At 44.3% G+C, this 25,084-nt stretch overlaps 1 long non-coding RNA gene across 1 annotated transcript in view; it reads right to left on the reverse strand.

Moving 5' to 3' along the window:
* The window catches only part of LOC139277048 (uncharacterized), a 127,843-nt gene extending 104,474 nt beyond the window's left edge, over positions 1-23,369 (reverse strand). Inside the window, exon 1 of the long non-coding RNA XR_011596024.1 lies at positions 23,355-23,369. This is a non-coding gene — a long non-coding RNA (uncharacterized lncRNA). The remainder of the gene's footprint in view (positions 1-23,354) is intronic.
* Between the last annotated feature and the right edge of the window lie 1,715 nt (positions 23,370-25,084).

Genomic DNA, 25,084 nt, shown 5'->3' on the forward strand with positions numbered 1-25,084 from the left:
TACACAGTTTTTTTACTCGGGACAGCAGAGAATCTTGGCTGGTCCAAGTCCTAATCTGGCGGGCCGTGACAGGTGATTTATCATTTTCAAATGCTTCCATGACCATCAACAAGTCTGCGGGCTGCGCCACCATCAACAAGTTTGCAGGCTGCGCCATTTCCAGCCCCGTGGTGGGCAATGGTCGCCGACTGAGAGCATCCGCACAGTTCTCGGTGCCTGGCCTGTGGCGGAAGGTATAGTTATACACTGATAGCGCAAGTGCCCACCTTTGTATGCGAGCTGAGGCATTAGTATTTATTCCCTTGTTTTCAGCGAACAGGGATATGAGGGGCTTGTGATCAGATTCCAGCTCAAATTTGAGGCCAAACAGGTACTGATGCATTTTCTTTACCCCGAACACACACGCTAATGCCTCTTTCTCAATCATGCTGTAGGCCCTCTTGGCCTTAGACTAGCTCCTGGAGGCATAGGCAACAGGTTGCAACTTCCCCGCAACGTTCGCTTGTTGTAATACACACCCGGCTCCATATATGACACATCACATGCTAGCACAAGTCTTTTACACGGGTTATACAATACAAGCAGCTCGTTGGAGCATAAAATGTTTCTGGCTTTCTCAAAAGCAATTACTTGTTTTTTTTCCTCCATACCCAGTTCTCACCTTTATGCAATAACACATGTAGGGGTTCTAAGAGGGTGCTTAACCCCGATCGGAAGTTACCAAAATAGTTGAGGAGTCCCAGGAACGACCGCAGCTCCATGACGTTCTGTGGCCTGGGCGCGTTCCTGATAGCCTCTGTCTTGGCGTCTGTGGGTCGAATGCCATCCACCGCGATCTTTCTCCCCAAAAATTCCACTTCTGTTGCCATGAAGACACATTTTGACCTCTTCAACCACAGCCCTATGCGATCCAGTCGCTGGAGGACCTCCTCCAGGTGTTGTCGGTGCTCGACGGTGTCCCGACCCATGACCAATATGTCGTCCTGAAAAACCACCGTGCGTGGTACCGATTTGTGTAGGCTCTCCATGTTTCGCTGGAAGATCGCTGCAGCTGACCGAATTCCAAACGGGCATCAGTTGTAGATGAACAGTCCCTTGTGTGTGTTGATGCAGGTGAGGCCCTTCGAAGACTACTCCAGCTCCTGGGTCATATAGGCCGAAGTCAGGTTGAGCTTGGTGAATGTCTTGCCTCCTGCCAGCGTCGTAAATAGGTCGTCTGCCTTAGGTAGCGGGTATTGGTCCTGTAGCGAGAAACGATTAATAGTTATTTTATAATCGCCGCAAATCCTGACCGTGCCATCACTTTTGAGTACTGGAACAATCGGGATGGCCCACTCGCTGAATTCCACTGGGAAGATGATGCCCTCGCATTGCAGCCTGTCCAGCTCGATTTCCACTCTCTCCCTCATCATGTGAGGTACCGCTCGCATCTTGTGGTGAAGGGGTCGTGCCTCTGGGACCAAGTGGATCTGCACCTTTGCCCCGGAAAAGTTTCCAATGCCTGGCTCAAAAAGGGAAGGAAATTTGTTCAGAACCTGGGTACATGAGGCCTCATCGACATGTGATAGCGCTCGGATGTCATCCCAGCTCCAGCAGATTTTGCCCAGCTAGCTCCTTCCAAGCTGTCTGGGGCCATTGCCCGGGACAATCCAGAGTAGCAGTTCGTGCACTGTGCCCTCGTAGGTGACCTTGACCATGGCGCTGCCCAAGACAGTGATAAGCTCTTTGGTGTACGTTCTCAGTTTTGTATGAATGGGGCTCAGGGCTGGTCTAAGTGCCTTGCTGCACCACAGTCTCTCAAACATCTTTTTACTCATGATGGATTGGCTAGCACCAGTGTCCAGTTCCATGGCTGCAGGTAAGCCATTCAATTTTACATTTAGCATTACAGGTGGACATTTTGTCAAAAATGTGTGCACCCCATGTACTTCAGCATCTGCCTCCTCTCTCTGAGGCTTGAAATTGCTTTGATCCACCATGGACCGATCTTCCTCTATCACGTGGTGGTTAGCAGGTTTTGCAGAGCTTGCAGCTCGTCTGCAAGCTCATTGGAGGTGCCCCATTGTTCCATAGCTCTTGCAAACATACCCTTTGAAGCGGTATGAATAGGCTGAATGGAAGCCTCCACAATGCCAACAAGGTGTGAATTGCCTTTGTTGCGGACTCTAAGTCATCTGGGTCACCTGAGGCCTGCTGGCAGTTGCAGACTCGTGGTTTCTGCTCTGTACATTTCTGCTCACAAACACAGTTCCAGTTAATTTATGAACATTGCTAGCACTTGTGTGCTGAGAGATTTGTTTGGTGTTATCACTGGTGGACATAAACGCCTGTGCTATCACAATGGCCTTACAAAGGGTCGGTTTCTTTACAGTCAAAAGTTTTCGTAGGATGGTCTCGTGGCCAATGCCCAGTACAAAAAAGTCTCTGAGCATCTGCTCCAGGTAGTCATCAAACTCACATTGTCCTGCAAATTACCTTAACTCAGCGACATAGCTCGCCACTTCTTGACCTTCAGATCGCTGGCATGTGTAGAACTGATACCTCGCCATCAGCATGCTCTCCCGTGGCTAAGATACTCCCGAACCAGTGTACACAGCTTCTTATATGACTTATCTGTGGGTTTCACCGGAGCCAAAAGATTCTTCATGAGCCTGTAGGTCGGTGCCCCTCAGACCTTGAGGAGGACCGCTCTCCTTTTTGCAGCGCTTCCATCTCCGTCCAGCTCGTTGGCTACAAAGTACCGGTCTAGCAATTCGACATAGGCTTCCCAGTCCTCACCCTCTGAGAATTTCTCCAGGATGCCCACAGTTTACTGCATCTTTGCGTTGGATTCGTATACTCGTCGCCAGTTATTGTGTTCCTAACACAGATGAGACTGCACGCAGGTAGGTTAAAGTAACAGTGACCTCAGCCTTTATCCAGAGTGAGGAACAGGCCTTAGGGGCTGGCTTATATACAGTGCTCCCAAGGGATGCTGGGATCCCTTGGGACTTCAGGGAATGCACTCCCTGGTGGTGGAACATGGGAGTGCATGCTTTACAGATACACAACAAAACGTCATATGGCGCTTCACGGAGCGCCATCAAACAAATCTGACACCGAGCCACATAAGGAGATTTTAGGGCAGATACCTTGTCAAAGAGGTAGGTTTTAAGAAGCATCTTAAAGGAGGAAAGAGAAATAGAGAGGCGGAGAGGGATAGGAGAGGGGATTCCAGATCTTAAGGCCTTAGCAGCTGAAGCCACGGCCGTCAATGATGGAGCGATTAAAATTGGAGATGCTCAAGAGGCCAGAATTGGAGGAGTGCAGAAGGAGGGTTGTAAAGCTAGGGGAATTTTAAGAGTTAGGGAGGGGACGAGACCATTTCAAAACAAGGATGAGAATTTTAAATTTTAGGCGTTGCCGGACCGCGAGTCAATGTAGGTCAGCGAGCACAGGGACATTTAAAGGGGCAGAATTGGCACAAAGATTGGTACATCAGCTGCCTTGTAGGCCTTGACAAACACAGAGACCTACATAGGAAGGTAAGTGAGGGCCTATATGGAGGGAGAGGAGGCCACTTCTACATGGCAGACCCAGGAAGCACGAGAAGTGGAGGCATGTTGGATGGACACCTCTTGGGAGCTAGGCAGGATCGTGGAGGAGAATCCCATCTTATGTATCCACCATGAAATTGTAAATGCTCTGCGATCCAGGGCAGGAGCATCAACACTCTGAAAACATTTAATCAACTCTGGATACGTTTTAAAAGTGCTTATGAGGTCTTATCAGCTGTGGCTCAGTTGGTAGCAGTCTCACCTGTGAGTCAGAAGGTTGTGAGTTCAAGTCCCACTCCAGGGACTTGAGCACAAAAATCTAGGCTGATACTCCAGTGCAGTAGTGAGAGAGTGCTACACTGTCAGAGGTGCTGTCTTTTGGATGAGACGTTAAATTGAGGTCTGGTCTGCCCCCCTTAGGTGGATGTAAAAGATCCCATGGCACTATTTTGAAGAAGAGCAGGGGAGCTATCCATGGTGTCCTGGCCAATATTTATCCCTCAATTAATATCACTAAAACAGATAATCTAGTCATTATCACATTGTTGTTTGTGGCAGCTTGCTGCGTTTCCTACATTACAACAGTGAGTATACTTCAAAAAGTACTTCTTGGCTATAAAGCGCTTTGGGACATCCAGTGCTCATGAAAGGCGCTATATAAAAGCAAGTCTTTCTATAGGCACTTGTTAAACCAGATTTGACGCTGCACTGGTGCCAAGTGGTGAGAGAGTGCCACCTCCAGATGGTTTCACATCAGTCCCTACTTGTGTCAAATCAGGTCCTGAATCCAAAGTTATACTGCAACTTCAATGTTGCAGTGAAGTGGAAACCACCTCATAGAAAAGGTAAAGTTGGAGAATATTTTTATTACTAAGTAAAGGAGAGATTATTTTATGCTGCATATATTCTTTCCCCAAATTATTGTTCTCATTTAATTGATAAACTAAAATAATGTATTTTGCGAGTTATGTGCTGTTGATTTTTTTGGGAGGGAAGAGCCAGATTGCATTCAAAACCAAAAGCAAACAATGATACATTGATGTATATTTTCTGAAATAGTGCTCCTGGCACAAAATGTCATGTGATGGGATTGCATACCAGGAATTTGAGAGTGGAATTCAGCGTGCCCACACAATTTTCACACAAATTCCCGATAGGCACTCCCTTGATGTGAAACTCTGTGCTGGGAGTGCTGATTCATAAAATCTACTGATTTATTACTGAGTCTGATAGTACAAGACGAGTCCAGAATTGCTTTACATAACATAAGAATATAAGAACATAAGAAATAGGAGCAGGAGTAGGCCATAAGGCCCCTCGAGCCTGCTCCACCATTAATAAGATCATGGCTGATCTGATCATGGACTCAGCTCCACTTCCCTGCCCACTCCCCATAACCCATTATCGTTTAAGAAACTGTCTATTTCTGTCTTAAATTTATTTAATGTCCCAGCTTCCACAGCTCTCTGAGGCAGCGAATTCCTCAGATTCACAACCCTCAGAGAAGAAATTTCTCCTCATCTCAGTTTTAATGGGTATCGGCCACTTATTTAAGCAGAAGTAAAATTTGATGTCTACTGGCTTAAAAAAATATGCTTATAAAAAATAATAATAAATTTTTTTGAAGACTCCAATCCTGTTGCTCAATGGGACAGCAAATTAGCATGTCAAATTTATGACACTTGCAAAATTAATGAGTAGGAAATCAGAAATGCCCATGAATAGGATAAACTGATGACCTGATACGCACTCATGTCCAGCAAGACTTTGCACTGGGAGTGGCGTCTCAGAAAACTCATCCCAAATGTATTATGAGAAAAGTCTATTTTAAAACATGACTTTCGGCAACATTCCGCCTATATTACCGCCCATAGACCATTACCACCCATTATTTGCTTTTAGTGGAAATTGGCGCCCACTTACCACCCACGGTAATTTCAGCAGCCTATTACCGCCGGCAGTAAACAGAACCACCCGCCCATCAGCTGCAGGTAATTTTCCATGCACTTCAACGTGCACCACTCAAATACCGCCCATATTACCGCTGGGCTCTAATTTTGGCATTTCACCAAAATATCACCCAAATTACAGCTGGCATTTTCTACCATCCTGAAACAGCTGCACTTACCTGACCCTGAACCAGCAGTATGGATGCCATTTTTTACACAGATGTATTGAAAATAATGGCTGCTTCAAGTTGGAGGGAGCATTAAAATCATTCTTGAGTGCATTTTAAGAGTGTTTCAAATCAATTTTTATAATCTGAGGGTATAGTAGAGTATCTGGTTTAATTTTTTGGTTGTTTAAGGAATATTGAATAATTTTTTTGACAATTTAGAGGACCTTTAAAGGAATGGGGCCTGCAATTTCTCTGCCAATATTGCTAACTAATTACATGCTGCAGAATAGAGCTGGAAGAAGGTATATTGAAGTGCATTATGTGCCCAATCAAAGAGACGGCAGACTTGTGAGGAGGAGGAGACCTTACACCCAACGCATTTACAGAGATATGCGATCACACCTGGACCTGTCCGATACACAGTGTGTTAGTAGGCTGCGAGTCCAAAAGGAGGTCATCAATGAGATATGCCAGCTCATTAAGGGAAACCTGCCAGCAACATCAGGACAGCACTGCCGGTTGAGATTAAGGTGACTGCGGCACTTTCCTTCTATGCATCAGGTTCCTTTCAAGCATCAGTTAGCGACATTTGCTGTATCTCTCAGCATGCCACACATTGCTGCATTTGCCAGGTGACAGAAGCGCAATAGGCACGAAGGTTTGACTTTATAAACTTCCCAATGACCAGGGAGGTACAGAGTGAGTAGGCTTTAGGTTTCTTGAGAATAGCAAACTTCCCTAAGGTCCAGGGTTCCATAGACTGTATGCACATTGCCCTGCGAGCACCTTTAGAGGATGCAGAGATGTTTTGGAACCTAAAGGGATTCCACTCCCTGAACATGCAGCTCATTGTCGACCACAAGCAAATAATCATGGCAGTAAATGCCAATTTCTCAGGGAGCATTCATTATGCGGACATCTTGCATGAGAGCATTGTCTCCGACCTTGTTAATCAGCCACAAGGTCAATGCTGGATGCTTGGTGACAAAGGATACAGCCTCGCCATCTGGCTCTTGACCCTCCTCTGTAAGCCTCGGACAGATGCCGAGCATCGATACAATAACAGCCACATAGCTACACGCAATATCGTCAAAAAGACGATCAGAGTGCTGAAGCAGCTACCTGGACCACTCTGGAGGCAGCTTACCATACCACCCTGAGCAGATCGGGGAGTTCATTGTGCTGTGTTGCAAGTTGCACAATTTGGCAATCAGAAAGGGACAGGAAATGCCACAGGGGACTGCAGGACCACCTCAGGACAGATGGGATGAGGCAGTAAACATTAGACTTTAAACATTAAACCCACAACACCCCAAACAGTAAACAAGTTTTCATTAAAAAACACCCACAACGCCCCCCACAAACAGTAATCAAAACAATAAACAATTTTTCATTAACATTTTGTGAATAAACAACTCCTCCGCGCCACCCCCTCCCCCCCAACCTGCCAACAAATCTACCTGCGACCACCGCCTCTCTCCCCACCTCACCCCAAAATGTTTTTGGGCATCACCTCTGCCCCTGCCCCTGCCAAAGTTGTGACCAGTGCATTGTGCAGCAGGGTGCCCCAAGCGCTGCTGCTGTAGAGGGGGTGACGGTGGCAGCGCCATATGTGGTGAATCTGGAGACGATAGAGGGTCTGATGACCCGTCTTCAGAATCAGCAGTATTGCCATGCTCCTGTCTCCCATGTGCTGTCGGCAGTGGTGGTACGACACCTTGAGGTTCGATGTCGTACGCCGACTCCACTGGCTGCCGCATGGCATCCACAGAATCGGTGATTCGCCGCATCACCGCAATCAGCGCCACCGTGACCTCCGATTGGCGCACTGAAAGCACTGCGCTGTTTCCGGCGAGTGCACCTATTGCCTGGAGGAGCTCTCGACCAATGCCGATACTCGCCCTAGACAGTGCAACCATGTCCAGATTGGCATCTGCCTGTCTTCGAGCATGCCTCCCCTACCCAATCAGCCTCCGCGGATTAGGCACGGGGGCTGTACCTATGCCCTGCTGCACACTGCTTGGTCCGGCCACTTCCTTGGAGTCGAATCCATGAAATGTGGATTCGGCTGAGGAAGAGGTGGTCACAGGGATGAAGGGTATATATGATAATATGTTTTGTATGCAATATAATATTTAGCACAGAAGAGCTACAAGTATGCAATATAAGTTTATAATATAAGTTCTCAATGGATTCTCAAAGGCTGCTTGTTCTCCTCTCTCTCTCGCTACACCTCCCTTCTTCAACTGCGCATGCGTGGGTTGACCCCTGACCCCCCAAAACGCGGGAAAAAAACAAAACTGCGCATGCGCAGTACGGCCATTGCAACAGAAGCCGGCCTTATATGAGGGATGTATACTGCCCACTATTGCTACCGCTACCGCTGGTGGGGGGGAAGCCAAAACTAGTGGCTTTTGATCTCGCCGGTAATCAGGCAGTATTGAAAACTCGATTAAGTTCATATCGTCCGATTACCGCTGAGATACGGGTGGTAACGGTAGCAAATGGAAAGTGTAGCCCATAGAATGTTACAGTACAGAAGGAGGCCATTCAACCCATCGTGCCTGTGCCGGCTGATGGAAAGAGCTATCCAAATACTCCCCCTCTCCTGCTCTTTCCCATAGCCTTATAATTTGTTCCCTTCAAGTATTTATCCAGTTCCCTTTTGAATGTTACAATTGAATCTGCTTCCACTGCTTCAGGCAATGAATTCCAGATCACAACAACTCACTGCGTTAAAAAAAAATTAGCATGTTGCCTCAGGTTCTTTTGCCAATCACCTTACATCTGTTTCCTCTGGTTACCGACTCTACTGCCACTGGAAACAGTTTCTCCTTATTTACTCAATCAAAACACTTCATGATTTTGATCACCTCTATCAAATCTCTTCTGAACCCTCTCTGCACTATGTCAAACAACCCGAGCTTCTCCAGTCTCTCCACATAACTGAAGTCCCTCATCCCTGGTACCATTCTAGTAAACCTCTTCTGCACCCTCCCTAAGAGATTAACATCCTTCCTAATGTGTGGTGCCCAGAATTGAACACAATACTCCAGTGGAGGCCTAATCAGCGTTTTATAAAATGTTAGCATAATTTCCTTGCTTTTGTACTCTATGCCTCTATTAATATAGTCAAGGATCCCATTTTTTTTAAGCAGCCTTCTCAACTTGTCCTGTCACCATCAAAGATTTGCATATGTGAACCCCCTGTTCCTGCACCCCCTTTAAAATTGTACCATTTCGTTTATATTGCCCGTCCTCGTTCCTCCTACCAAAATGTATCACTTCATACTTCCCTGCCATATGTCTGCCCATTTTGCCAGTTTGTTTATGTCCTCCTACAGCCTGTTACTATCCTCCTCATTATTTACTACATTTCTGAGTTTCGTGTCATCTGCAAACTTTGAAATTATTTCCTGTATACCCAAGTGCACGTCATTAATACATATCAAGAAGGGCAGTGGTCCTATTACCAACTCTTGGGGAACACCACTGTATACTTCCCTCCAGACTGAATAACAATCGTTCACCACTACTCTTTGTGGTCGAAAGCTCATTTCAGGGTCAAATATGACACCAAGGTTGTGAACAGTGTGGTTCAGCCTCAGACAGGAGTTGGGGAGAGGGATGGAGTCAGTGTCTAGGAAACGGAGTTTGTGGTGGGGACTGCAAACAATGGCTTGGGTCTTTCCAATATTCAATTGGAGAAAAATTCTGCTTATCCAGAAGTGGATGTCAGTCAAGCAATCTGAAAATTTAGAGACTGGGGAGGGGGTCAAGAGAAGTAGCAGTGACACAGGTTAAAAAGACCATAAAAAAGGCAAACCAAGCCCTAGAATTTATTTCTAGAGGCATAGAATTGAAAAGTAGAGAAGTTATGATAAACATGTATCAAATCTTGGTTACTCTACATTTGGAGTACTGTGTGCAGTTCTGGTTGTCATATTATAAAAAGCATATAGAGGCACTGGAGAGAATACAAAAAAGATTTACAAGGATGATACCAGAAATGTGAGGTTATATCTATCAGGAAAGGATAAATATTCTGTGTCTCTTTTCTCTTGACTAGAGGCCATCAATTTAAGATCTCACCAAGAAATCAAATAGGGAATTCAGAAGAAACTTCTTTACCCATCAGGTGGTGAGAATATGGAGCTCACTACCACAGGGAGTGGTTGAGGTGAATAGTATAGATTCATTTAAGGGGAAGCTAGACAAGTATATGAGGGCAAAGTGAGTAGAAGGTTATACTGACAGAGTTAGATGAGGATAATGGGGGGGGGGAGAGCTGTCATCTTGAAAATAGGCGGGGACATTGTACAATGTGTCATTTATGAGTATAAATATCTGTAAATTTCTGCATCACGTTGGAGAGACTTGATGACAGAAAGCACGTTGTCTCCCCACGTGTGCGATTAAAGACTGTTTGAATTCTCGATGTCAGACTTGTGTAGAGTATTTTGAAATATTCCACAACATTTCCGTTTCCAGGTTAGTCAGGTTTGACTGGAAGAAAGGCTGCCTGGTCTTCTGTGGTGGTCATTTTCTTCATTATTCTGCAGCTCTGACATTGAGTTTGAATTTGAGTTTATGAGTAGTGAAGTTGAACTGGAGCCACACTTCAGTGACAGAGAAGTCCCATGCAGATCACAAGATAGCAGTTTTCCAGCCCTAAAATAATTCTGCTGAGCACCAACAGTTACAGGATTAAACATGTTACATTTGTAACTTGTGATAAAATTTGCAAATGCAAGCAAAAATAATGAGAAAAATAAAATTAATTTTTATACTATCTAGTGCCAAAATGTTTGTGATTCTTGAAACCAAATGACTCATGAAATCTTTTCACACGACGAGCTGAGTTGCTCTTCTTTCTATATTGAAATGCTGACAAATTATAAATGACTGCTCATCCTCTTGATATATGTGCTACTAAAAGCCAGCAAGCTCTCTAGTTAGGTCATTGAAGTATATTACCTTGCAGTTAGTCTGTGTCACTAAATGGTCAGACTTATCTATTAAAGTTTACGTACTGCAACTAAATGAAGTAAACTTTTTTACAGGTTGATAGGGGCCAAGTTTCGGCCTGAGTTGCTCCTGTTTTTTTGGAGCAACTGGTTTAGAATGGAGTATCTTAGAAATTTGAATTCTCGGCATTTAGTTTGCTCCAGTTCTAGTCAGTTAGAACAGTTTCACTTTGGAACAGAATTTTTTTTTCAAAGGGAGCGTGTCCGGCCACTTACGCCTGTTTTCAAAGTTTAGGCAGTGAAAACTTACTCCAAACTAACTTTAGAATGGAAAGTGAAGATTTTTGTACGTTCGAAAAAACCTTGTCTACACTTTAGAAAATCAGGCGTAGGTTACAAATTAGGCGTAGGGAATGGAGGGGGAGGGTTTAAAGGGATGTTTACAAACATTAAACACTTCAGTTTTACAAATAAAGAGCCATCATCAAAAATAAATGATAAATACATCAATAAATCAACCAATAAATCAATCAAAAAAAATTAATAAAAAATAATTTTTAAAAAAAAAAATCAATAAATAAAACATTTACTACTTACCGACTGCAGCACCAGGAGTCCTCCAACAGCGTGCTGGGACGGCCCCCCCAGTGTATCTCTGTCAGTGTCTCTATCCCTCTGTCTGTCTGTGTGTGTGTCTCTTACTCTCTGTCTGTCAGTGTCTGTGTTTCTGACAGCGAGGGGAGGGGGAGAAGGGGGCGGGGTGGGGGAGGGGGAGAAGGGGGTGGGGTGGGGGAGGGGGAGAAGGGGGTGGGGTGGGGGAGGGGGAGAAGGGGGGTGGGGAGAAGAGGAGTGGGGGGGCAGGAGGAGAAGGGAGGTGGGGGGGAGGGGGAGAAGGGCGGTGGGGGCGGAGGGGGAGAAGGGGGGTGGGGGGGAGAGGGGGAGGAAGGAGGAGGGAGGTAGAGAGGTGTGGGTGGGGGTAGAGGGTGGTGGGATGGGGGTAGAGGGGGGTGGGGTGGGGGTAGAGGAGGCTGGGGTGGGGGTAGAGGGGGCTGGGGTGGGGGTAGAGGGGGGTGGGGTGGGGGTAGAGGGGGGTGGGGTGGAGGTAGAGGGGGTGGGGTGGAGGTAGAGGAGGGTGGGGTGGAGGTAGAGGGGGTGGGGTGGGGGAGGAGGGGGGTGGGGGGGGAGGAGGAGGGGGGATGGGGGAGGAGGAGCGGGGGAGGAGAAGGGAGGGAGGAGAAGGGGGGAGGAGAAGGGGGAGGAGAAGGGGGAGGAGAAGGGGGAGGAGAAGGGGGAGGAGAAGGGGGGGAGAGGGGGAGAAGGGGAGAAGGGGAGCAGGGGGGGGGAGAGGTGAGAGAGGGAAGGAGAGAGGATGGAGGGAGGGAGGGAAGGAGAGAGGAGGGAGGGAGGGAAGTAGAGAGGAGGGAGGGAAGTAGAGAGGAGGGAGGGAAGGAGCGAGGAGGGAGGGAGGGAAGGAGAGAGGAAGGAGGGAGGGAAGGAAAGAGGAGGGAGGGAGGGAAGGAGAGAGGAGGGAAGGAGGGAAGGAGAGAGGAGGGAAGGAGGGAAGGAGAGAGGAGGGAAGGAGAGAGGAGGGAGGGAGGGATGGAGAGGGAGGGAAGGAGAGAGGAGGGAGGGAGGGAAGGAGGGGGGAGAATAGGAAGGAGGCTGAACGGCCAGGCCCAAGACGTCGGGCTGGATTTACAGGTGGGTGGCGTCGGGTCTCGGAGGGGGTGGGGGGGGTCGCGGATGTCCGGGGGGGGGGGGGGAAGAGTCGCGGTGGTCCGTGGGGGGGGGAGGAGAGTCGCGGAGGGGGGGGGCGGGGGGAGGAGTCGCGGAGGTCCGGGGGGTGGGGGGGGGGGGGAAGAGTCACAGAGGTCGGGGGGGTGCGTTGGGAGCGGAGGTCGGGTCGCCGGGGTGGGGGCGGCGGGGGTCGGGTCGCCGGGGGTGAGGGGGTGGGGGAGAGAGCGGGGGTCGGGTCGGGTCCGGTCGGGTGGGAGGAGCTTTATCCACGCAGCCCCAGTGAGGCTATTCGGCCAGGGCTAGGGGCTGCGTGCTTCGGGCCCCTCCCACACTTTTGGGCGCCTGGAGCTACTGCACATGCGTGCCCACTGTAGCGCGCATATGCAGTGGTCCCGGCACTGTTTTCAGCACAGGGAGCTGGCTCCGCCCCCCACAGCTCGTGCTGCGCCGCGCCCAGCTGCAGAGGACCTGCAGGGAGCTGGAGAAAAGGAGTTTTTTTTAGGCGCACTTTCTGGCGCGAAAAACGGGCGTCCAGGTCCGGGCTGCGCCGTTTTAGGCACGGCCTGAAACTTGGGCCCATACTAACAGCCTTGCCAGCTAATAGCACATATCCCAAATTCAGGTGCGCAGTGCTATGTACAGAACACAGGAGCTTACAGCAAAGCATTGAAATATCTTCCATACTCAAAAGTTTATCAATATTGAAATATTGCAGGCTGAGAACTCCATTTAATTCTAGTCCTAATTACTCTGACATACTTATGCCTGCTCAATCTTTTTCTTAAATGTCATTCCATCAAAGCTGCAATGTATCACAAGTGGTTAACTTATAAATGCTCCTTTTATTCTTAATAATCTGCAACAATATTGTATGAGAATTTATAAATGTTCCTTTATCTCAGCGTCAATGTTCAATATCAGCTAGAGAATGTAAGTTAGAGACATTCCCTTAACAAAGATATCTGTGGGTCAGTTATACAATCGGTATGACGCAGATTGCTTCAGTCAGAATGAAGATGGAGTTCTGTTCGCAGAGGCAGAACCAATGTTATGTGTAATGTTGAGGTAAATTTTCTCTTGTGGATGAAAAATCAAAGGATGCACACATATGCGATTTCTCAACATGTGCTCCCAGCAGGTGAGGCTCTGAGACACGCAGAAAGATAAACATCAATACAGTTTTTGGTTTTAATTCAGTCTTGGATTATAAAGAACCCGGGAACAAATGCAAAATAAAAATATTATTTAATACACTATAGCCTCCTCTGCCTTTTTTTCTCTTCTTCCCATTTCTGAAGAAATTATGCTAAGTATTGTTCGAAATTTCCTTGGATTTTATTGCAATGTGCAACTAGTTTAAATTAACACGTAGTCCAAAAACAACATGAATTTCACAGAACTTGAGAGCAGAATTAGCATTTCAAATGCTTTTAGAAACTTAGCATTATAGAATATACATGATGGTGATTAGCAGAACAAATATATAAGTTAAATGGCGATGGATCAAGAAAAAACTGCTGGAAGTAAAGATGACAACATGAATATTATCAAAAAGTTAATTATTTTTCCAGTGAAATATAATTTTGAAAGTTGAGCACATTGTAGTGCACAGCATTCTTAGCTACAGTAGGTGGCAGTGTACTCCATTCATAATGCTGCCCCTTTACTGAATATTGAAATCTATTTTTGCCATATCAAATTTCTTCATTAGTGGGTTTTCACTAAAATGAGAGCTATTGAATTGGTATAAATGCAAATTTTAATCATCAAGTACAGGTGGAGCGTCCCAAATCCAGAAAGCTCGGGACGGAGACTATTACGGATTCTGGGTATTTCCGGATTTCGGAACGTCTTTCTGACATCCCGAATCTGGAAACGCCCGAGCCGAGGTTCAGATATTTCCGGATTTCAGAATGTCTTGCCAGAGTGCAAGGTTGGGGGTGCCTCGGTTGCCATGCTTTGCAGTTTTGGCATGCCTGTGTTCTGGCCGAGGGAAGACGCCCGGGGGGACCTGCGTCACGGACCCAGGAGCAGCGGTGCCTGTGGGTGTGAAGACCTGCAAGAAGAGGTGGGTTGGAGTTTTTGTAATTGATTCTTGTGAGTGTTCTGTGAGTTTTTGTTTTTTGGATTTTCCCTGGGCCCAGCTCGCGGCGGTAATCGGTTTGACAGGGTGTCTGGATTCTGGAACATTTTCCGGATTCCGGACGACCCCGCCACAGATCGGCCCGGTGTCCGGAATCCGAAACATTCCAAATTTTGGAACTCCGGATTTCGGACGCTCAACCTGTATAAGAGTTTCATTGTATCTGTTATAATCTGACATGATTTTCTAAGTACTTTTCTTGAGGGCGCAGCTTTGGTTTTCACACTACCGAGGATTCCCTGAAAATACCGAAACACCCCTACCAAACTCAGAAATTCCGAAAGCCACTGTCCCGACTTCTACATTTTTACAAATTAATAGAAAGCATCAGAAATAACATACCTGTATCTCAATAAATGTAGAAAAATGTAAGCTGATGACAGTTGGACAAAGATCTGATGACCTTGTGGACTCTATGGGATTTCTTCACAGAGTCTCTAGAGTCCAGCGACCCCTGCTTAGAAAGTCGATACTGTAATGCAATGACTGGTGCCCCCTCCACAAAAAAAAGAAAATGACATCTGTATGGTCAGAGACAGTTCAGGTAACTATCTAATGATAAGGTGCATGAACACTACCTTCAAGGACTTTTTACTATTATCTGATTTTATTTATGGGCAATAAATGTAGCCTTGTCAGCGTTGCCTACATCCTGAAAACAAATTTTAAAAATAAATGTTTTACTTTCTTGAGAAACAACCAAAACAAATCCCACAAAATATAGTGAAGGAGCAATGTTTTCGAGACGAGACTTGTTGTTCGGTTACACTGAAATGTTTGGGAAGCAGAAACGGAGATTCAGCCAATCTGAACCTTTTGAATCTGATATTTCCTTGAATTATACACAATAAGCCAAACAAAGGAATTTGATGGTGGTGGACAATTAAACAACTAATGGGAGGAGGAGGCTCCATGAACATCCCCATCCTCAACCGATGCCCAGTTTGGGTTCTGCCAGGATCACTCAGCTCCAGACCTCATTACAGCCTTGGCCCAAACATGGACAAAAGAGCTGAATTACAGAGGTGAGGTGAGGTGACTGCCCTTGATGTCAAGGCACCATTTGACCGAGTATGGGTATTCTGCATTGGTGAGTCTCCAAAGCCTCTCCACTATCGACAAGGCACAAGTCAGGAGTGCGATGGAGTACCCTCCATGTGCCTGGATGAATGCAGCTCCAACAACACTCAAGAAGCTCGACACCATGGAGGACAAAGCAAGTAGCTTGATCAGCTCCCCATCCACCACCTTAAACATTCACTACCTCCACCACCGGTACAACATGGCTGCAGTGTGTACCATCTACAAGCTGCACTGCAATATGATGCAAAGTCAACCCACATTCCCCCGCCTCAGTCATGGACATAGACAGGCTAAGTGAGTGGGCAAAAATTTGGCAGATCGAGTATAATGTTGGAAGGTCATGTACTTTGGCAGAAAAAAGTCAAAGAGCAAGTTATTATTTAAATGAAAAAAGATTGCAAAGTGCTGCAGTACAGCGGGACCTGGGGGCACTTGTGCATGAAACACAAAAGGATAGTATGCAGGTGCAGCAAGTGATCAGGAAGGTCAATGGAATCTTGGCTTTATTGCAAAGGGGATGGAGTATAAAAGCTGGGAAGTCTTACTACAGTTATACAGGGTATTGGTGAGGCCACACCTGGAATACTGCATGCAGTTTTGGTTTCCATATTTACAAAAGGATATACTTGCTTTGGAGGCAGTTCAGAGAAGGTTCACTAGGTTGATTCCGGAGATGAGGGGGTTGATTTATGAGGAAAGGTTGAGTAGGTTGGGCCTCTACTCATTGGAATTCAGAAGAATGAGAGATGATCTTATCGAAATATCTAAGATTATGAGGGGGCTTGATAAGGTAGATGCAGAGAGGATATTTCCACTGATAGGGGAGACTAGAACTAGAGGGTATGATCTTAGAATAAGGGGCCGCCCATTTAAAACTGGGATGAGGAGAAATTTCTTCTCTCAGGGTTGTAAATCTGTGGAATTCACTGCCTTAGAGAGCTGTGGAAGTTGGGACATTGAATAAATTTGACAGAAATACAGTTTCTTAAACGATAAGGGGATAAGGGGTTATGGGGAGCATGCAGGAAAATGGAGCCGAGTCCATGATCGGATCAGCCATGATCGTATTAAATGGCGGAGCTGGCTTGAGGGGCCATGTGGCCCACTCCTGTTTCTATTTCTTATGTTCTTATGTATTCTCTTTGGAGAGGCAAGAAAACATGGAAAAAATTTAGGCCAATTTGGGAAAAAAAAAAGTTGGGAAATTTCTCTTCAATCTTCAAACCAAGCAAGCTGTAGGAGACCACGGTATCTGATATCACTAGACTCAGTTAACCCACCCTTAAAAGAAATACTTTTTACTGTCTAACCCAACTCTATGCTTTTGTAACTTGTTCGGTTTCCTCCTTGTATTTCCCTGTCTCAAATGCTCCGCCCACTTGGGCAGGATCTAATCCCTTCATTACTTTAAAGGCATCAGTCATATCTCCTTGACGTTTATGCTTTTCCAGAGCAAAAGCTCCAATTTCCTATGCTTATCCTGATAACTAGGATTTTAAACTAGGTAGCAATTGAATAACCTTCCAATGGATTTTTGAGAGGGTCTTGATATCCCGTAACATGTAAGGAGATCAAAACTGTGTATAGTATTCTAGATTCAGTCAAAACAAGGCCTTGTACAAGATAAAAACCATACTTTTAGTTTTAGATTTAATTCATAGAAGTATAGAATCATAGAATAGTACAGCACAGAAGGAGACCATTCAACCCAACGAGTCTGCACCGGCTCTTTCGAGGAGTAATCCAGTTAGTCCCACTCTCCGGCCTTTTACCCACATCCCTACAATTTTTCTGCTTCAAGTATTTATTCAATTCCCTTTTGAAAGCTACTACTGAATCTGTTTCAACCACCCAGTGCATTCCAAATCCTAACCACTTACTGCGTAAAAAATTATTTCCTCATGTCACCTCTGGCTCTTTTGCCAATCACCTTAAATCTGTGTCATCTGGTTATCACCCTGCTGCCACTGGAAACAGTTTCTCCTTATTCACTCTATCAAAATGCTTCATGATTTTGAACACCTCTATCAAATCTCCTCTTAGCCTTCTCTTCTCAAAGGAGAACAACTCCAACTTCTCCAGTCTATCCACATAACTGTAATCCTTCATCCCAGAAACCATTCAATAAATCTCTTTGACACCCTCTCCAAAGCCTTGATGTCTTTCCTAAAGTGTGGTGCCCAGAATTGGACACAGTACTCCAGCTGGGGCCGAGCTAATGTTTTATAAAGGTTTAGCTTAACTTTGTGGCTTTTGTACTCGATGGCTCTATTTATGAAGCCCAGAATCCCATATGCTTTATTAACTGCTTTGTTAACCTGTCCTGCCACCTTCAAATATTTGTGAACAAACACCCCCATGTCTCTCTGTTCTTGCACCCCCTTTAAAATTATACTATTCAGCATCACTTATTCTTCCTACCAAAATATATCAGCTCACACTTTTCTGCTTTGAATTTCATCCGCCATGGGTCCACCCATTCCCGCAGCCTGTCTATGTCCTCTTGAAGTCTATTACTATTTTCCTCACTCACTACACTTCCAAGTTTCGTGTCATCTGCAAATGTTGAAATTGTGCCCTGTACTTCCAAGTGCAAGTCATTAATATATATCAGAATCAGCAATGGTCATAGTACTGAACCCTGGGGAACACCACTGGATACCTCCCTCCAGTCCGATACCATCATTCACCACAGCTCTCTGTTTTCTATGGCTTTAGCCAATTTTGTATCCGTGCTGCTACTGCCCCTTTTATCCCATGGGCTTCGATTTTGCTAACAAGTTTAATATGTGGTACTTTAGCAAATACCTTTTTAAAGTCCATATACACAACATCAACTACACTGCCCTCATCCATCCTCTCTGGTACCTCATCAAAAAAACTCAATCAAGTTAGTCAAACACGATTTGCCCTTAAATCTGTGTTAGCTCTCCTTTATTAGTCCATGCTTGTCCAAATGACTAATAATTTTCTTCTGGATTATTGTTTCTAACAGCACCGACGTTAAAGTGACTGGCCTGTAATTGCCAGGTTTATCCTTCTCCCCTTTGTTGAATAAGAGTGTAACACTTGTAATCCTCTTGTCCACTGGCAGCACTGCTGCATCTAAGGAGGATTGGAAGATTGTGGCCAGTTCCTCTGAAATTTCTACCCTTACTTCCCTCGGCAACCCGGGATCCATCCCATCCAGACCAGGTGACTTATCCACTTAAAATACTACCAACCTTTCTAGTACCTCCTCTTTATCTATTTTTATCTCATCCAGCATCCTGACAACCTCCTCATTTACCATAGCTTTGGCAAAGTCTTCTTCCTTGGTAAACACCGATGCAAAGTATTAATTTATTACCTCAGCCATGCTAATTGCCTCCACCAATAGATCTCTATTCTGGTCCCTAATTGCCCCCACTGCTCCTTTGACAACGTTTTTACTGTTAATATGCCTATAGAAGACATTTGGATTCCTGTTTTTGTTAGCCGCCAATTATTTCTCATTCTGTCACTTTGCCCCTCTTATTTCCTTTTCACTTCGCCTCTGTACCTTTTTATATTCAGCCTGATTCTCTCTTGTATTATCAAGTGAAATCTGTCATATGCCCCCTGTTTCTGCTTCATCATTCTCTCTAACTCCTTCATCATCTAAGGAGCTCTGACTTCAGCTGCCCTTCCTTGTCCCCTTGTTGGAATGTATCTAGACTGCACCCAAACCATCTCCTCTTCAAAGGCTGCCCATTGCAACATTACATTTCTGCACCAGTCTTGGACTCCAATTTACCCAGACCAGATCCTGCCTCAATTCCCTGAAATTAGCGCTCCTCCAGTTAAGTGTTTTTATTCAAGATTACACCTTGTTCTTCTCCATAACTAGTCTAAACCTTATGATACAATGATCACTATTCCTAAGATTCTCCCTCACTATGACATTCTCCATTTAACCCACTTCATTCCCCAGGACCAGATCCAGCAATGCCTCTTTCCTTGTTGGGTAGGAAACATACTGATCAAGAAAGTTCTCCTGAACACACTTCAGAATTTCCTCCCCTTCTTTGCCCTTAACACAATTACTGCCCCTTTCAATATTGGAGCAGTTAAAGTTTCCCATTATCACTATGCACACCTCAGTAATTTCCCTGCAAATCTACTCCTCTATCTCCTTCCCAATATTTAGTGACCTATAAAATACACCAAATAGTGTAATCACTCCTCTATTGGTTAACTTTAATCAAGTAGATTCTGTCTTTGGCCCCACCCCTTTCAAGGACATTCTTCCCTTCTAGTACAGGGTACTGTCATATTTTCCTTAATCAAAACTGCTTTCCCTACTTTTATTCCTTCCCTTTATTTCCTGAATAACTTGTACACAGGAATATTAATCATCCAATCCTACTCTTTTTTGAGCTAGGTGTCCGTTATCACCACTACATCATATTCCCACGTGACTATTTGCTTCTGCAGCTCACCAACATTATTAACCACATTGTGCATTCCAAACCTATATTAGACCGCTTTGTATTTTCTATGATCCCACCTAATTCTGCATTATTTCTAACTCTGATTGTTTCTCCCAGTCCTTTGTGCAACTAGTTTCTATTTTTTAATACTATATCTTGGTGCAAACAGCTGTCACACATGGGCCCATTCACCTGCAGACGATGCATCTAAGGTTATAATTTCACACATCTTTGTAATCAGCAAACTTGTGAACTGTTTCCCTGATGCCATCATTCACATCATTAATAAAGATGCTGATGAACAACAAACCTAACAAGGACCCCTTTGGGATTCTACTTGTGAACTGCCCCATGCAGAGCTGCTATCATTAATAACTACCCTATCAATAGTGGCATTGATTGTTGGAGCTTGCATCAAGTTACTCATCAGCGTGCTTTTCAAGGATATCCATGAATAAGGTCCCTAACCTTTGCCCTAGCTGTAATCATGTGCCTACTCAGGATGAGCCTAATACAATGATACAATCCAACCACCTACTGACAGTTTGCTCCATCTGGAAACATTTCCATCTCACAGAAGCCGGGGTTTTAGGACCATACATCACAAAACTGACTGCACTTCAAAATTGATTGTGAAGCACTTCGAGATGTCCCGAGGACGTAATAATATGCTAAAATTAGAGCCTTTTTATTCTTTCACTCTGTTACTCGTGAGCCAGTGAATTCACTGACAGGATGACTCCATCCTCATCAGCAGGCCCCTTACTCCCCAGAGCCAGGATGTGTCTTTGTTAGGAGGGGCTATCTTCAACCAGTGCACTCCCAGAATACAGCTGGTTGTTCAGGATCCAATGCCAGAGGCTAAGTTATCACATTCAGCCCTAAGAGTCTGGGTAAGCCTCTGGGGCATGGCCTAGACCAGGACATTGGGGGATGTCTTATGGCCCTGGTGTGAGCTGAATATATGCAAGTGGCTCACCTCTGTTCTAGGAACCTCCCCTATTCAACTAAATGACTGTGGAGTGGCAGAATAAATCTTAAACTCACCATCTTATAAAGAAATTCAAATTATTATGAAGCATAATTAATATTAGCACCCTTTTTATTTTGTTGCATCCATTTCTCTAATTTTAGATATCTTATATAAATTGTGAATGCTGATAACCTATATTAAGGATTCTAGCTCAAATTAATTACTTAAGCTGAAAGCATTGTCAAGATTAACATCATAAAAACACAGCAATTAATCCAAGTGTATGTGATGCTGGGGTCAACCAGTACCTAGGGCACTGGGAGCCTTTGCACAAACTGTGGGCAAAGCTCGATAAGGTCACAGGGAAGATTTAAATTATGAGCCTCCCCCATAATGTGACTATCGCCCAATGTTATTAACAATGAGTGTTGAATGGAACGTTTTTGTAATAAAATAATCTTTTTCCTGGGTGACTCCAGCACAGCACTACGACATCCAGCCTACCTTCTCTGTCATCATTGGGTCTCAAAAGGCCAATTATTCCCCACCTGCATTTTTCTCTCCTTCCCCAAAGAACTTTTCCAGTTACAAACCACAAATGGTACCCAAGCTCCTTCCTTCGCACTCCCCATCGCACCGCCACCCTCCCAACCCTAATGCACATGAGCTGACGCCATGGTCAGTGGCTCATAAGCTGTGCTTTCAGCTTATTAGCAGTCCATATTTATGAATCCATCTCCCTCATACTGCCAGGAACATTAACTTTTCTAAGTCATAACCCAGGTTATGTGTATTTATGGCTCCTCGTTCTAGACCCTCAATTGTTGGAAACAATCTGCTTCTATATACCCTGTCTCCTGCTTTCCAAATTTTAAACACTTTGATCATATCACTCTATAACCGGCATTGATTGAATGAAAAAAGGCCCAATTTTTCAAGACCACATTACTGACATCCCAAAAAACATTCCGGGAGATGCAACTCTTCTTAATATCTCTCCCTTATGTAAGCTGTGGAGTGTTACAGCTCCCAAAAAACAATGCCAAAGACATTATGATGCTGATTTTACTGAGCTCTTCTATTTTCCCACGATGTTACAGTTTGCCCCTTTTTCTTAATGCCTTTTATTTTGTTCCTCCATTTTAAGTTTTATTTCATGCATCATTCTGCAGTGAACAAGCCAACCTGCTGCTAGTTGAAGTTGTTTCTGAACTGATGATTAAGCAGTGATAAAAGAGGGTCCTACTCATTTGTCAGTTTTCCCTGCTCTCCGTTTGAGGAAGTGACATCTGCCTACACAGCAAGGATGAAGCCTTGATGCATGAAGAAATACCGGGGCTCGCACTCCATGGTACCATGCAGCAATATGTTGTGCCATTGTGTGGTGCTATCCTTTCACTTAAGAGACTGACTGAAATCCTCTCAGCTGCAGATGCTTAAGAAAATATCACACAGAACATGAAATGGCTAAATACCTTAACTGAATTCATAAACTATCATACGAAGCAGAAATTATTTTATTTCTTTCCAATAAATTATTTGATTTCAACAACATGAAAAGCATGGATATTATTCGTATTCACAATCAATCTAAAACAAACTAAAATGTATCTTGGTGGAACTTACCACCTCTTATTTGGTTCTATTATTCAAGGAAGTGTATTAAGATGTATCATTTTAATTGGATCTTTTTCATTTGAAGTCAAGAAAGTTTGGGTGCAGTTTACCTTGTTTCCATTTGACAGTGCTGCAGCCATTGCTGCATCATTCCTGATACAGAATTACTCATGCGGCACTGTATCGAGCAACATAATACTTGTCTGTTCACTGAACTGTTGGTCATCTGTTTCAGTCAAAAAATGGGATGTGTTTTGGAGCAACTTATGCAGATGTTCTTAGTGTCTGGGATCTGAGTGCCCACTGATCAATTGACCCTGCATTGTTAAGAATCTTTCTCAGATATTGGCACTGAAGATGGCATTGCACTCTGCTGTGATTCCTGCCATCGATCTCAGGACCTCCAAGATGGCACTAAATGCTTCTCATGCAAGTGTAAAGCTCCTCCAGTATACTTTTCTTTAGAGCAGGACCTCAGAGATTTGAATCTGCAGACTCTGGGGCCACAGATTCACTTCTGCAGAGCCTCCACTCCCCACTGTTCGATCCCACATTCACCTCTAACTCCTCTGGCACACTTGTGTATAATATGTCAAAAACCTTCAATGAAATTATGTACATCCCCCCACCCCCACCTCCCAAGAGAATTTCTGCAAGCTGGTCATTAGGAGACTGATGATTGTGCAGATGAGGATGTGGCTGTTTGAGCAGAAGTGATAACCACTCACCTCTTCCTCTTAAGCAGTATCTTGCTTTAGATTATCTAGAGGAAAAGAAAATGAAGAGATATTGTAACATTATGTGACTCCCATGGCAGTTACTCTGCAGCTCTTGAAGATCATGCTTGTTGCTAGTGATTTGCACTTTCAAACCATTGTATAGATTAGCTGCAGATTGTCTAGACAAACCTCAGTCCCACACACCCACAGTCACCTCTCTCCATAAAATGTGCACCACTTCCTTACTGGGCCCCCTTGACGTCAAACAGAGCCAACATCCAACAAGCTTATAAGAGAACTAGGGGATGAAATTGATCTTCCCCAGTAGCGCAAAATGGATTCATAGCAAATTAGCAGCATTTCTGGCAGAAAACAATTTTACCCCCATAGTGCTAAACTGTTTGCTTTATTATGAGAGTAGTTTGTACATCTTTAGTATTATTGGATTTCACTTTATATGATGCCTCAGTGCACCGAGTAAATCAAATCTTCTTGCTTATGGTGTTGAGATTACTAGAATATATGCAAACTGATTATAGTTACCACTACAAACTAGCTTTACTAAATATATCACACAGCAAATTAGTTCAGCAACAGAAATAGGATGGGATTTTTGTTTAAACACAAAATGGTTGAATGCATGTTATTATTCACAAGTACAACCCACAAACAAAATCACAGGAAATTCCAACAATGAAATGTGAGATGACGAGAATGCAATTTAATTAGTGGGCTTTTACTTACAGAGAAAGGTAGGAATTTTCCATTAAGAAAGGAATTTCACTCACATAACTCTGTCTATATAAAACTGGTTGCACAGTTCATGTTGTACATGATTTCATTAATCTCATATGTCAGAAACCTTCTAACTGCAACGTAATGAATTCCATTATATTAAGCCCCTCATTTATTACAGGATTTAAGTTGTGTTCCATTGGATATTAATGGGACAACAAGAGATAAAAGACAAAAATAGAACCCCTTTAGGCCTTCACATGGTCCAGTCTTCATCTCCCAATCCACTGGAGTTGAAAATGTTTGCTCTGTGAGCATATGGGACTCCTAGAAATACATCACCTACTACCCGTCAGAGACTGTCAGTCTGAAGAGGAATCCATCAATTCTCCATGGATAACACTTGGATATCTGGAGATAATTGATCTGCCTTCAACTAATGCCCTTTCTCAGCAAAGGTAATTTTTATTTTTATTTACTTAGGTATTGATTTTTTGGGGATGAATTTTATGCTTGTCAAAGTGATGAATGACACGGCTCAGAAATGAAATATTTTTTTTCTCTTTGCACCTAGTAACAGTATAAAACACTCCCAGAGGGGCATAACATAGTTCAGGTGCGGTTCAGAACTCAGTCCATGTCAACTCCCAAGTGGTCCTCAAATGAACATTCCCATTGTATTCATGGACATTCGACAGCAGTGCAGTGAGAACATTTTTTTAAAGAAAATCTTGTTTGTCCATAATGCTGCCCCAGGGTTATTTTCCACAGGTGTTGGCAATAACTGAGCTGTGCATAATAGAGATGTAATGAGAATTACCTAAACCAATTAAAACCTTCACTTTGATGGTGTCAAAATCCTTTTACTTATCAAATGCATTTATAGGGTTATGGGCTCGATAGAAAAATTGCTTTTTTTTCCTTTTTGATGCATTTGTTGAAGCGGCATTGAATTATTGTTTATCTGTAATTATTAAAATGTTCTTTAGCAGGGTTAATATCAT

This window comes from Pristiophorus japonicus, chromosome 12 (genome assembly GCF_044704955.1).
Source record: "Pristiophorus japonicus isolate sPriJap1 chromosome 12, sPriJap1.hap1, whole genome shotgun sequence".
In the NCBI taxonomy this organism is placed as follows: Eukaryota; Metazoa; Chordata; class Chondrichthyes; family Pristiophoridae; genus Pristiophorus; species Pristiophorus japonicus.